Here is a 14,508-nt window from a genome sequence, read left to right as displayed (position 1 = left end):
ATTATCAAGCATTAGGAGCTATATCAAGTAACATTATAAGATATTGTTCTCGTTGTAACTTAAGGCATAATTCCGTTATATTGCGTGCATACGGATTCGTAATGGATTGAATGCACACAGAGCCGATGATAGCTTAATATAATTTATTTTCGCAAAAGAAACATTTTACAGTTCTGAAATTTTTCACAGAAGTACTCGTACAGCTCTTCTCAGTATTCCAGAATGCAATCCGTAGTTACCACTTCAAACTACAAAAAACGTTAAACACAACGCTATATAATAAAAGCCTCAAATGCGTAAGCTCACACAGTGACCTCTCAATACTCTGAGCTAAACCCTGAACTCAATTCTCGACTAAACTGAAGACTAATGTTCTCTCCGAAGTTATATAATTTTCCCCTTCCGCCGAGAAATTGCTACCTTGGATTTCTCGAAACTGTTCGAAGGTGTATACAGTTGCAATAACAAAGGCCGGGGTAAGGGCTCTGGTAAGAGGACAGATAATAACGTACCAGTTTCCTCACAGACGGCAGAGATCCATTTAGCGGCAGAGGTGAGGGGGTAGATAATATGCTACTGAAGGCCAGATTCCATAAAACTGGACCTGCATATGATTCTTGTGGGTATCCTTATGTCTGTTTGCGTTGTTTGATGCCACTGTTATGCACGAAGATTTGTCGTGGTTCAAGAAGTAAGCGGCGAAAGCTTGACATACGTTTATGGGCATCTTGCTTGTTTCCGTGCATGTTTAAGAGCTGGCTATCACAAGGTTTCGAAGGTTCTTTTAAGATCGAGGCTCAGGATGGCTGTGTGGTAGCCATTGTGCCTGCTGTCCAGGATGTATTTGTAGAATCATCAGGTTATATCAATGCAGGAACGTGAAAAATGTGCAGTGCCCTCGCCGGGTTTCGAACTCGGATATCCCGAATATGTGTCTATCGTGCTTCCAGTTACACCACGAAGGAATGCGGAAAGGAGGGAAAAAACACCTTAAATACTCTCTCTTTTAAAGGGCGATTGGGGATTGAGGAACCCAATCGCTAAATCCTGGTGGTGACGAATTATCGTTCGCCATCTTTTAGTTCGGGTGCCACTAACAGAGCCATTAGATTTTTTTTAAGAATTTTTTCGAAGCAAGGAAATCCACAATGCCATTGCCGAGATTCAAACTCCGGACCTCCTGAATACGCGTCCAGCGTGCATCCAGTTACGCTATGAAGGCATGCTGAAAGGATGGAGAAAATGGTATATGTAATTTTTCATAGTCACAAGGGCATGTGCTGTCTATTTCCCTTCTCTGAAGCTGTATTAGTGCTAGATGATTATGTTTCCTTTGTGTAGCTGATGCTTCAGACTAGAAGATTTTCATATACTTTCTCTAGCGCTAAAAGCAGGCATATTGGTTGGTAGGAATCCGAACTACTAGAGTCTTTATTCTGTTTAAGGAGGAATACGACTTGCCCGACTTTGAATCAGTGGGAAAGAAACCGGCATGCATAAGCTTGCTGTAGAAAATTAAGAAAAAATGCTAAGAAACTTTTATCAATAACTTTGACTATTTCGTAATTTATCCCATCTAGTCCAGGTGCTTTCCTTAAATTGAAGTCTTAACACTGACTCCTGGCACTATAACTCTACATCCGGTACTCATTGCTTCATCTCTGTGTTTAAGTACTCACAGCCACATTTACAGCCACAAGGATACCAGCAATACACATATGACTCCCTTTACCCCATTCTGTATTTTAGCCTTTTTTTTTTTTTTTTTTTTTTTTTTTTTTTTAGTATTTTAGGTTTTTTACTCTTGTATTACTCTTGTTTTTACTCTTGTATCTTACATATGTGTCTCTCTTCATATTTATCTTAATATCAATGCGTCCTTATGTTCGTACCTGTTAGTATTTGTTTGTTTTTGTCTGTACATAAATCTATTCTTTTATTTGTTTTGTATATTTTTATGTATCTGTGTTATTCCAACGGCCATGCACACCCACGAAGTTATTGTCACGTAACCATTGTCAAACAATAATCCTCAGCCCCTGTTTGGCCATGTAATGATCTTTAGATCTGTATTATAAACTCCCGAGGCAGCCTCACGGGGCCCCAGGGAGTTGTTTTTCCTAGATAGGGTAGGGCTGGGACACACGCCTGTTTACCTATGTTAAACACCAGGCCTCCCCGTCCTCCGTCACCTGCTTTCCTTAAACTGAAGGTCCTTGATGATCTGCTATATTTCCTCTTCTGAGAATTCTTTACCATTTGCAATAGTGACTACTGTACTTTGTTTGCATAGATGCACTGTTACTTTTGTTGTGTATTCTGAAGTACAATCTGCTGGGAAGACTGCGTTTAGGATATTGTTGAGTATTTCTGTAGTGTCATTTGCTTTATTGTTTGTTCAGGCGGATTCCTGAAAATGGAATTGCGTAGGGCGTGTAGGCTTTGTTGGTAGCAGTCTTGTGCAAAATACCATAAGTGTCTATATTTTTAGTGCTTTCTCTCCAGCTTTATATCTTGGCGCTGATAATCACTCTTTTGTAGCTTGCTCTTTCCTTTCTAAATCGTTCTAAAGTAATAGTTGGAATACTCAGTCGTCTCTCCGTTTTCAATCTGTGGCGTTGTACTCTGCATTGTTTTCAACTGCGCGGAGATCCTTGGTCTACCAATTGTACGGGTATACTTTCTTTACATCTCCTGTTTGGGAGTATATCCTCACATGTATTGCGTAATGTGCTTAACAGTTGCTTTGCTTGCTTGTAGATCTAGTATGATTATGGAAAGATTTTGTCGAATGCAATTGCTGAAGATGTTATTCTTGTCACCTGAGGGATTGTAGCGTTTTACTATGGTTGTGGAAGTGGCAGGATTTATTGTAAAGTGGATATAATTGTTATCAGAGAGATTCCATTTTTCATCCACTGCCCAGCCTTGAACGAAGTTGCTGGCCTGCTATGTGGAGATGATAAGATTTGAAAAGTCTACAACATTATCTCCGATGAATAAATGGTGCATCTCCTATAGTCATATCCAGCGTCAGGTTATTGGCAGCTTTGTAGTCCTCGAGCTGTTGACCTTTTGAATAGGTAACTGCGTATCTACAGCTTGGACTATGTGCACTTTAGGCTTCTGCGTATATTTTCAAATGGGCTGAGTATATTGTATTAAGAATCTCTATGAAAATAAGAGCAGCATCCAGGTAATGGCTATGAGATGCTTTAATTTCAAAGTATGGCTACATGACCACGTTGTGCCGTGATGGAAAGACGTTTGGGCTGCAACAGATGATGACTACCCTTGATGCTTGGCCCGAAGCATCGTTGATGCACTCATAGATGTTCCACTGCAGAGGAAAGCCGGAAACTCTGCTGTTTTCATTGTATGGTACTTGCACTAACATTACGTCTGCCTTTTTTTATTGCATAAACAACTGCATGAGCTGCAGCTTCCCCCACTCGTTACAGGTTTATTTGGATGTATCTAAGGAAATCAATTTCAGGGGCTGTTGTATAAGGTATTTCTCCCGCCTTACTAGTATATCTTCGTTGTGTAGTGGTCAGCACACTCGATGCGTATTCGAGAGGTCCGTAATTCGAGTCCCGGCGAGGGCATTGCTCATTTTTCATCTTTCCTGTTTCCAAATAACCTACTGTCTCTACAGTTGCAGTGACAATATTAATAGACTGTGCTAATAGACTGTGCTGTAATCCCTCGATATTTCGACTGCATGTGATGCAAGGGATGACGTAAGACAGACGGTCTGTTGTGAGGATGTTCTATGATTGCTATCTGAGCAGTTGATGCAGCATATCTTTATTGCTCTGCATTTGTATACTTTTGGCCAGAGCAGTACGTTTCAATATTTTACATCTCTTGCGTATATGCAAATTTTTTATAGTTATAGCACCCTTTGGTACCAAAGAACTCTGACGCAGTGTGCGTGCCAGCCGATAAAGATATGACGTTGCTGCATGATTGTGCTGAATGTTGGTGTTTGTCATTCAAGGTCCACTTACCTTGCTGTTCTTTGTCGTTAACGTTTAAAGTACCCTGGCATGATTACTGTTACGATCAGAGGTTAGGTTGTTTAATTACGGCAAAGCCTCGAGGGCTATATGGCTAAGGGGAGGGATGCCTTCTTGAAGGACTTTCTAAGGGAAACTGGCTCGTATACACGTTACACATGGGGAAAACCACGATAACGCCCATAAAGCCAGCGCGTTCGCGGGATTCGAACCTCGGACAGAACTATCAGTGTTCAGCGACTTTACCGCTCGGCCACTGGTGAGCCGTTAAGCTCAGAGAAAAAAAGATTTTTCTATGTATGATTTTTGTAGTCTGGGGCTGACATTGTGAATTGTGCCTCTGGTTAATCTTTTCGCAGGGAACTTAATTTACACGAGTGTTAGTGCCTTTCCTCTAAGCTTTGTTTCCAGCTTCCTTATGTTTTCTGTTGTGCTACATTCCGCAACATAACCTTCTTTCTGAACGGGTCTCACTGTCATGATTTTTGATCCCCAGGTTATGAACTGGTGCTATGTTTGTGAGTTCAGTCCACTTGTTTTTCCACCTTTTGGGAAAATCAAGAGTGCCGCGACGGTCTTTTGAGGGGACTACGTGTACTGTATTGATGGTTGAGCGATTGAAATTGCTGTATGGGGGTTAACTGTTTTTGAATTTTTTGAAGCTTTCGCAGTTCAAATAGCAATTTAGATAGCTATGTTGAGATTTGATTTCGCAACTTCTCATAGTTTTTCCAGTTTCTATAGTAATTTTAATTTCTTAGAGAGCGTAAAGTGGGAGAAATTGTTTTCCCGATCTCTTGCTGTGGATAATTATAATACAAGCATTGTATAGCTTTATATATGTATATATATGTATAAAATACGCTATTATTCTGTATATCGCACGTTGTTAGAAAATGCTGCTAATCCTTAAAATTAGATTATAATGACAATAGTGGAGCAAAATGTATTTAAAAAACTAAAATATAAATATGGTCCTTAAAAAAGGTTTCACTGCGTTACAGATATGAAGCTTCATCAATTTCTGCCCAAACAGTCAAACCACCATTTCTACATGCGTGCATTTCTCGGATGTTATTGAAGTAGTAGGGATTTCCAAGCATTCTCCAGTTCATATCACCCTGTAGACCAAACCACAACTCATCCAAAAAAAAGCACAGTAGTCTAGTATTTTTAGACCAGATTGAGCTATCCAAGCTGATGCCTGTGGGGTCGAAGCTAACAGTTGAGGTTATCACAAACTCATTATATGAAGGCCCTCTCTGCGATGGTAGCAGTGGGAAGCAAACCACTGTTCACCTTACATACACAGCTAGCTGACTTACTTGCATGTAAATCTGTAAACAGTTTTTCCAGATAATTTTTTTCTTGTTGGTACTGCAACATCGGAAATGAGTTGGTATACAGTCACTGATCTGTGACGTCGTGCTTGAAGATATAGAAAGCGTCATTATCAGCGTAATTACCCTTTCAAGTCCACTTAATGATCTTTGCACTTTGTTCCTTCAATATGATACCGTTTCCACAAATGGTGAAATGTTACCGTATAGGGAGAGAGCTACTGCCAAATGTTTCTGGCTGCCTTGGAAACGCCTTGTTACGTCCAAATGTCTGATTCTCTTAGATGATGTTGTCATAGGCTGTTTTTTATACTTAACATTTTTTCATGTAAGAAAATATTAGGCAAAAATTTTCTACTTGCTGATTTCCGTGTGCTGCTATTTCTCCCTGTATGAATATTTTGTATCTACGTATTATTTCTTTCGCCGAATGTGCTAAATTTTATTTCGCTTGGTTAATAAATTGAAGACAGTGTACAACGTAGAGAAATAATTGCCAGATACTACTTACCATTCCGAAGTTGTATAGCCAAATCGACTAGTGGAGGATTCATTTAAAAAAAAAGATTGTCTAATTGTTAAATGTAAATGTTATAACAGTAAGATGAATGCTGTGTAAAAGCTTGCATTTATCATGAACTGAACCCAGAATCTTCCTTTAGGAACCAGTAAAGGTTCTGTACCAGCGCAATATACCAAACTTATTGTTCCTCTGAAACTATTGGTTACGCTGCTTAATAGCAGTTTTAATTTTAAAGATGAAATTTTGCGTTAACACACTACTTATAGGGTATTAAAGAAAACTAATAAGAAGTCCTTGATGTAGCAAAATAAGCAGGCAGCGCACGTAATGACTATTGCATCAGATGGATTTAAATCCTCCAATTAAAAGTCTCTAATTTAATTAATGAAAATCTTTAAATCAGTAAACTCAATCCTTACGGAAGATGTTCTCTTTTTTATAATAAAATTTTCTTTTATTTGATAAAAAAAATAATTGCTCAGGATGTTCGTGAAGTTTTAATGAGCTTATAGATATTTGTCGGCTTCCATACTTTTGCCCGCAGAACAAATAAAAATTAATTTATCTTCCAAGCACTAATTTGAAGCTTTATCACTTATTTACATGAATAACTTCAAGAAAATGTTTGAAAAAAATGAAATGTTGACTCTAATCTTCTTAAAGTATAAAAAAAATTAAAAGGCTAATAAAATAAAATTCAAAAAACCTGTATCAAGTTTATTTCTTAACCGTTTTTTTATTACTTAAATCTCAGTTAATGTCTTAAATGATACAATCCATGTTCCGCAATTTAAAATTTTCATGTTTTTAATGCAATATTTTGAAAAATATTTTTTTTACTGAAACATTAATTCCATTTGAAACAGATTTTTAGAGTTCCTAATATTATGTTCCTATATAAGAATATTTTACATAAAGCTACAATTTATTCTATACAAAAACTTTGTCACAAATAACATTCTTTTAATCTTATTATGTATGTTATTCAATACAGAAATCTAATACCACATTCGTTATGCTGACATAAACTAAGGAAAAATTTATTTATTAAATTACTGGATCCAGTTATGAAAGAGAAAAATACAAGAATTTCAAAAAATATTGACCATATTTTCAAAGGAAATTTCAGCAAAGGAAGAATGGATAAATAAAAAGGAAAAAAATTGTTATTCGTATTTGTTTTGTTTGATCTCAGACTTATTATAAAGAAGAATGAAGCTACTATTTCATTCTTCTTTATAATAAGTCTGAGATCATGTAACCTGAACGTTGGCTGAAGTTGTATTTTTATTTTTGAATGTTTAAAAGCTAATATTTCTTAAGAATAAACTTTTTCTTTTGATTTTAATGCAGTAAATGGCAGTCTTCGTTTTTTCATAGATGATTTTTATATATTCCTTTGTAAGCTTACATTATAGTTAATGTTCCATTCAACATATAGTTATTGCAAGTTACCTTCATTTCTAATACATATCACCAATTTATCACACTGGGGCATTTCTAAATCCAGCATAAAATTTTCAACTTCAGTGTCTAAATATACTCGTTAAAGGTTTCGTATCTTTTTAATAATCTCACCTTGGTTTCAAATACACTCATGTCCATAAATTAAGGATAATTCTGAGTCGCGCGGAAATCGAACTCTAAAATAAATATATCACCTGTAAAATCACTACGCACATCTTCAAGAATCATATGCAAATTTCAGGAAGTAACCAGATGACACCGATGGTACGTCACAATGACGAGAGTGTAAGAGAGTGATATATAAGGAATACAGTCAAAGAAGTAACATTGTTCGCAGGCGCTTTATAAGCATTTCAGTGCAATAACCGAATAATTGTGACACAAAGGACGCATTTGGATGATTTTTTACGTGGTAGAATTATCGGCCGTCTGGAATGTGGGCGTATCCAACTGGAAGTATCAGACGAACTTCGAATTGCCCAGAGTGTCATCTCAAGGCTTTGGCAACGATTCTAAGATAATGGTAATGTGAGTAGACGTTACAGCACAGGTCGCCCCAGAGTTACAACGCGGAATAAGGACCGGTATTTGGCAGTTACTGCCAAAAGAAACAGGTGGAGCACAGCCTCAGACCTGTCTCGTCAGCTCTCTTCAGCCACTGGTACGAAAATTTCAAGGCAGACCGTTTACAGACGCTTAGTGCAGATTGATCTATATGCTCTTAAGACCTGTCAGATGCGTTCCACTTACTGCAACTGACTGACGCCTGCGGTTAGCCTGGAGTAGAGAGCATGCATTGTGGACACCGCAACAGTGGGCTTGTGTGATGTTTTCCGACGAGTCCAGGTTTAGCTTGCAGTCTGATTCTCGCCGGACTTTTATATGGAGAGCTCCAGGCACCCGTTACCACCAAGAAAATATCACTGAACGACACCGTTACGGTGGTGCAGGAGTGCTCGTTTGGGGTGGAATTATTCTGTGTTCCAGAACTGACCTGCATGTTCAAATTGGAACCATGACAAGCCAAATCTATCGGGACGTCATTCTGGAACAACATGTACGTTTGTTTCGGGGCGCCATGGGCGCACAATTTGTGTTTATGGATGACAACGCCCTTCCTCACCGTGAAAACATCGTAAGCGAATGCCTTCACTCGGAGGATATCCCCCGTATGGACTGGCCAGCATTTTCACCGGACTTGAATCCAGTAGAGCACGTGTGGGCCATGCTTGGCCGACGAGTTGCAGCCCGTCAACCTCCTCCTACATGTCTACAGGAACTTCGGAGAGCATTGCTTTTTGAGTGGTGTAATATCCCCCAAGATCAGATCGATAATTTGATACTCAGCATGCCTAGGCGTTGTACGGACTGTATTGCATCGTCTGGGAGACATACAATGTATTAACAACCATACCAACCATGTAATATTGGTTATTTGTAAATAGTTTTTATTTTATTTTGTAATTTGCTCCAGGGAGAAAAAATCGCTAATTTTTTTTAATAATATCAAACATATAGCATCTTTTTTTGCTCTTTACCTTTTGTTTAATAAATAAGCTTTACAAATAAGTCAAATTTGTTTTGCTTCTAACTCTTCCTTTGCCTGATTTTGCATTATCTTTAATTTATGGGCATGAGTGTATTTGGCAGAAACAAAACAGGCAATTATAATCAAACATATAAGAATAATGTTTTTTTCAAAACTGCATTGATGATGCTAAAACTATTTTTTATAATATTCCTGCATTCAGTTGTATATCATAACTCTCAGATATGGTTGTTTGAATGTTCATGATATGTTTAATTGGAATTTAAGATTCGAAGGGAATTTTCTGAAATGTTTGCGTTTCTACACATTATAAATACCACACTGTTCTAAGGAACATGATAAAATATAACATGCGCCGAATTTTAATTCCAGACGCAAAAACCTCAAACCTTTGAAAATTAGATGACATAAATAAATAACTTGTTTCTTTGCATTACGAAACGCAAATCTGTCTATAAAAAATATAATAAACATTACGCGTTTTCCATCATAATGCAGAGTTTATTAGCTGGTAAAGATATCTCGTGATTTTTATTTGAAGATTCCATCAGTAAGTTATAAAACCTGAAATTGATAATTTTCATTTAGATTTATTAAACATCTCTCATATCTAATTCGTATTAAGCTGAAAGTACATTCTTTGACAACAAGAGCCAGAATAAAAAAATGTATCGGAAAGAAATCATCCAAATGTAATAAAAATCTTTACATGCAAAGTTCATGCTGTAATGCAGAAAAGAAACAAATGCAGTCCCAAACCAATGAGATCATTTATTCAATAAAAGCAGCTACAAAAGAGAATATATCGTTGTACTTGCACTGCCGAATCTAGTTTGGATACAAGTTGTTGTTCTGCAGAGAATAGAGTGCATAACCTTCACAGATAGTACTCAAAGAACGTCCAGAAAAAGTACTGTTCCGCAGTTAAAAAAAATACTAAAAATAACGATTTAACAAAATTTAAACAAATTTTTTTTTCCATCTTAAAAGTATATATCTCAAGCTGCTGTTACGTACTGGCCCTGAAAACTTGTATCAAAAGATAGGTTTTTGTATACCGTCGCTATATACGCCTGCCACCAATCTATTGACAAATGCAGTTACCGTTTATAGTAGCTCTTCGTTGTCAGCAAAGCATTTTCATCCAAAGATTCCTTTAATTTTGTGAAAATGTACGAGATTGATAATGAAGGATAAATATTTTCGCCCACAATTTTGAAATATCTGTGATGGGAATGCATCGATATGCGACCGGCCGTTGTTTTCGATGACAATTAGCTCTGGGATAGAAAGCGCTTTACTAACAATGAATAGTTCCAACAAAGGTTAAGTGGGAAAGATAGAAGTACATTACGAAATCATGTAAAACCTTACGTCTCTATATGGTATGTGGTAAGAGCTTTAAAGCTTTGGGTGCCTATGCAGAATAATAGCCCGTTTTATGTATTTTCGAAATGGAATGTTTTTGCCAACAGATTTCTTTCTTCAATTTTTTGTTTCCGATAGAGTATTATGGACGTTTCTCATGTATATGTCTCAGGAATAATGCAACTGGCTAGCCAGCTCGCCGTTCTGCCTGGTTGAGCATATGCTGAGCATTTCCATATCATAAGTAAGCCTGATCGGTTGATTTGGCCCTAAAACTGCATCTGCATTATAAAACCAGCACTGAGACAGACTTATCTTGCATTGACTTGATCAAAAACGGCCTAGAAATTCTATGGAAAAAATGGCAGTGTGACAGGTCGCAGAAAGTCATCGAAAGACAGCGATGATGTGTGGATGGTGTGATCCTAGAGTATCTGGATTTAGTTCGAAATACATTCTAAGGACGCTTCGTTGATGCTGTAATTTTTTCTAAAAGATTATATTTTCAGGAAACATGAATGAATCACTTTCAACAGTCTAATAATTATTCAAAAACCTCCACTCAAATGCATTTGCAAGCTTTAAAAAGAAATTTGAGTTTATGTTATCAAATCTGTAATAAAAAAAATTACACTATTTGCCTTGATAAGCAAAAGTTTTGCTTAGACCAGGAATCGAATTCATGACCGTTCTAACTGCATTTTGATGTTTTTAACACTTATGTTATAAAACCATAGCCTGTACATTCGGAACACTTTTTTAAATCTGTTTGGCATCTTTATGCTTCCGTTCGCTAAATTTTGGGAGAGGCTTTACCCGATCTGCTTCGTAGCTTCGATAAACAGGCCAATCTAAGCCTCGAATTTCTACTTTACTGTAAAATATGCTGCTTCGACAGGAAACTGAATACTAATTCAGAAGTCAAACAACAAAAATCAGCGTAATATTTTCAAAATTTTTACAGGACTAGTTTCGATGGTTTTACCGAACCACCATCCTCAGCTGCAAAACCGCAAATGAACAAGATAGGAAATAATGATTAGATAAGATAAGAAAGCCTGGACAAGAATAAGCAAGTGGCACCATCTGTTGGTGAAACCAGAACTAAAACATAATTTCTTTAAAGGCCGAAGGCAAAGATAGGATCGTTAACTAGAACAGAAAGATTTTTTTTTAATGTGAAATGCCTCTAGAAAATCTAGTTCTCCGATGGAAGATGTTTTTTGAATAATTTTGGCAGCAGAAAAATTGAAAGTGTGATTTTCGAACCAACAATGTTGAGCAACAGAAGACTTCTGTGTTTCCTTTTTTCTAACATATGCCTCATGTTCCTTAACGCGAAATTTTAAGGCTCTCCTAGTTTGGCCAATGTAAATCAAACCACACTGGCAAGAAATCCTATAAATACCCCAAGAATTCATATCCGGAATGGGGTCCTTGAGTATGGAACTCGGAATTTTATTGATGGGAGAATAAACAACCCGAAAGTTAAATTTCTGCAAAATATGCGCAACTTTATAGCTAATTTATGGAAAGAAGTTTGTTGTTTGACTTCTGAATTAGGAAACTGAATGTTGAACTTCTCGAACTGTAGGGAAATTTAACCTACAAGTAAATTAACGCAACTAATTTTCTTTACCTTTTTAATACTTCCTTAGATTACAGTGGCAGACTGCTGTTAAATCTTAATTCCTTCCAAAAAATATTAAACTTTTCACTTGCTTGAAATATAATTAACGTGAATTAGTGCAAACCAGATTTCATTTTCTTTTCTTAACAAATAATCGCTAAATTACTGATTATCCAAAGATAAGAAAATATATCATTTACGCAACAATACGTATCCTACTTTAATTGTTTTGTATTAAGTTATTAGTAAGGTTGTAGAGTCATTAGGTTAATTTTTGGAAGCCAAAGAGATGAAAAATAGCAACCGCCTTCGCCGGGAATCGAACCACGGACCTCTGGAATACCGGCCCAGCGTGCTACCATTACACCACGAAGGCACGCTAGGGAAGATGGAGAAATACCTTATATAGTCCTCCTTTTAAAGGGTGACTGGGGATTTTAGGGGACCCAATCGCCAAATCCTGCGTGTGGAGAGTCATCATCCACAACACTTTTAGTTCGGGCGCCACTTGTAGAGTCATTAGGTTTTTTTTTTTTTTTTTTTTTTTTTTTTTTTTTTTTTTGAAAGCGTGCTACCGTTACACTACGAAGGCACGCTAGGGAAGTGGGAGAAATACCTTATAAGGTTAGGAATTATCCTTTTGCATAATAGCATAATATAATATAAACACCAGATGAGCCTTCAAAAGCTTCCATATTGCTCCTTTTTATCTCAGTTGATAACATTTGTTCTGCAGGGGGGGGCGGAAACCTTCTCTGAACTATAAATGATTTTATTAGTAAATTATATTCGCGTAAAATTATTTTGTATTCTTAAGGTAACTGCTTTATAAACAGAATATACATCTTAGAGGAACGCTAAAAACTGAAATTTTAAATTTTCACTTTATTCCTCTAAGCAACAAGGCCGGCCTAGAATACTTTTTGTGATGTCTGTAAGAACGTATATATACGTGCATATTAAAATATGTCAAAGGAATTAAGACAATATATGAAAAGTACACAAATCCAGGTATGTAATACCTGGAGAGGTTTTACATTAAAATCAAAAACTAATTTGTTCTCATGGTAGTTTAGGGAAATTAGTGCTTTCGTAGCGAAAACCCTGGCCGCTCAGAGGGTTAAAAATGATTTGATTACATTTTCAAGTGAAACTAGTGTCAAAATGAAAAAGAACTTAATGTTCTAGAGGTTTCTAAAGGCAGTGAGAATGATAAAGGAAAGATACTGAAATTTTAAGGATTCAGTGAGTGCGCATCTCATAAAATTGGGTGAATGAGATCGATGTTAGCTATATCGAAAGATCCCTATATTATTTTTCATTTATGTTGTATACTTCATGACCAAACTCAAGTACTCTAGATGCAATATGTGTAGAAAGGATGAATAAATACTAGTATCTACTTTAGCCAAACTTGGATATATGTGTACATCAATTCCTATCGGGGTCATTATTGCTCGGAGTTGTGGACACTGCATTTCGGTGCATATTCTCCGAAAACTAAAATGTCTCAAATATATGGTAAACATAAAATGTTACTTAAAATCAAAGCAGCAAAATAATTTCCTGCTTTAGTTTTAAGCTCATCACCATATTTACATTGTTGGGATGAGTAAAAGCTATAATAACAGATAAGGCGATAACAGATATACATATGATTAAAGTCCCAAGCAAACATAAAATATTTCAAATAAAATTTTAAAATTTGGTTTTTTTAAGAACCAAAAAATATTGAATATGACATTTTCCCCATAACTGTAATCAAGAATAAAGTCAAACGATTAAAATTATGCATAAGAAGACAGCTAAATGTTGCGAAACTAATTAACGTATATGAATGAGCAAACCATTGGGCTGGGATATTTAAATGAAACAAACCAAAGACTACTTTACAGAAATGAACTGGAATTATACATATCATTTTTGCAAAGAAAAATACTTTCTTATCCATTTTTATGTACAGAACAAATCCTAAAATCTCGGTACCGTAAGTCAAGCATTTTAATTGTTACTTAGGGCTATAAATTACATTGAATAAAAACATCTTATTTAATAGTTAGGGATTGAAAATTTGTAGGATCGTTAGGTTATTTTGATACGGGACGCGTGAAAAATGAGAAAGCGCTCGTCGGAACTCGAACCTGGACCTCTCGAATACGCACCGAGTGTGCTAACCATTACAACACAAAGGCAAGCAGAAAGGAGAAAGAAAATACCTTATATACTCCCCCTTTTAAAGGACGACTGAGGATTAGGGTACCCAATCGCCAAATCCTGGTGGTGAAGAATCATCATTCACCACCTTTTAGTTCGAGCGCCACTGTAGAGACATTACGTTATTTTGATGCAGAAGACATGAAAAATGAGCGATACTCTCACCGGGACTAGAACCTGTACCTCTCGAATACGCGCCGAGTGTGCTAACAGTTATGCCACGAAGGCATGCTCAAAGGGGGGAATACTTTATAAATTAACGACGCTCATGCGTGGAGGATGTAGTGAGTTTTGAACCTTATATATTAAATATAGGAATACGCAGAATTCAACATTTCATGGCGTTAGCGTTATTGATGAGTTGTTATATCAGCCTAACCTCTAGTTAATGAATG

At 36.6% G+C, this 14,508-nt stretch overlaps 1 long non-coding RNA gene across 1 annotated transcript in view; it reads right to left on the bottom strand.

Moving 5' to 3' along the window:
* The window catches only part of LOC118196193 (uncharacterized), a 361,083-nt gene that overhangs the window by 296,716 nt on the left and 49,859 nt on the right, over positions 1-14,508 (bottom strand). The gene's annotated exons all lie outside the window — the stretch shown is intronic.

Source organism: Stegodyphus dumicola, chromosome X1 (assembly GCF_044657685.1).
Source record: "Stegodyphus dumicola isolate Sdum_Otavi_A_Nest chromosome X1, ASM4465768v1".
Lineage (NCBI taxonomy): Eukaryota > Metazoa > Arthropoda > Arachnida > Araneae > Eresidae > Stegodyphus > Stegodyphus dumicola.
The sequence above is the reverse complement of the archived record's forward strand: the minus strand, read 5'-3'. Positions and strand labels throughout refer to the sequence as shown.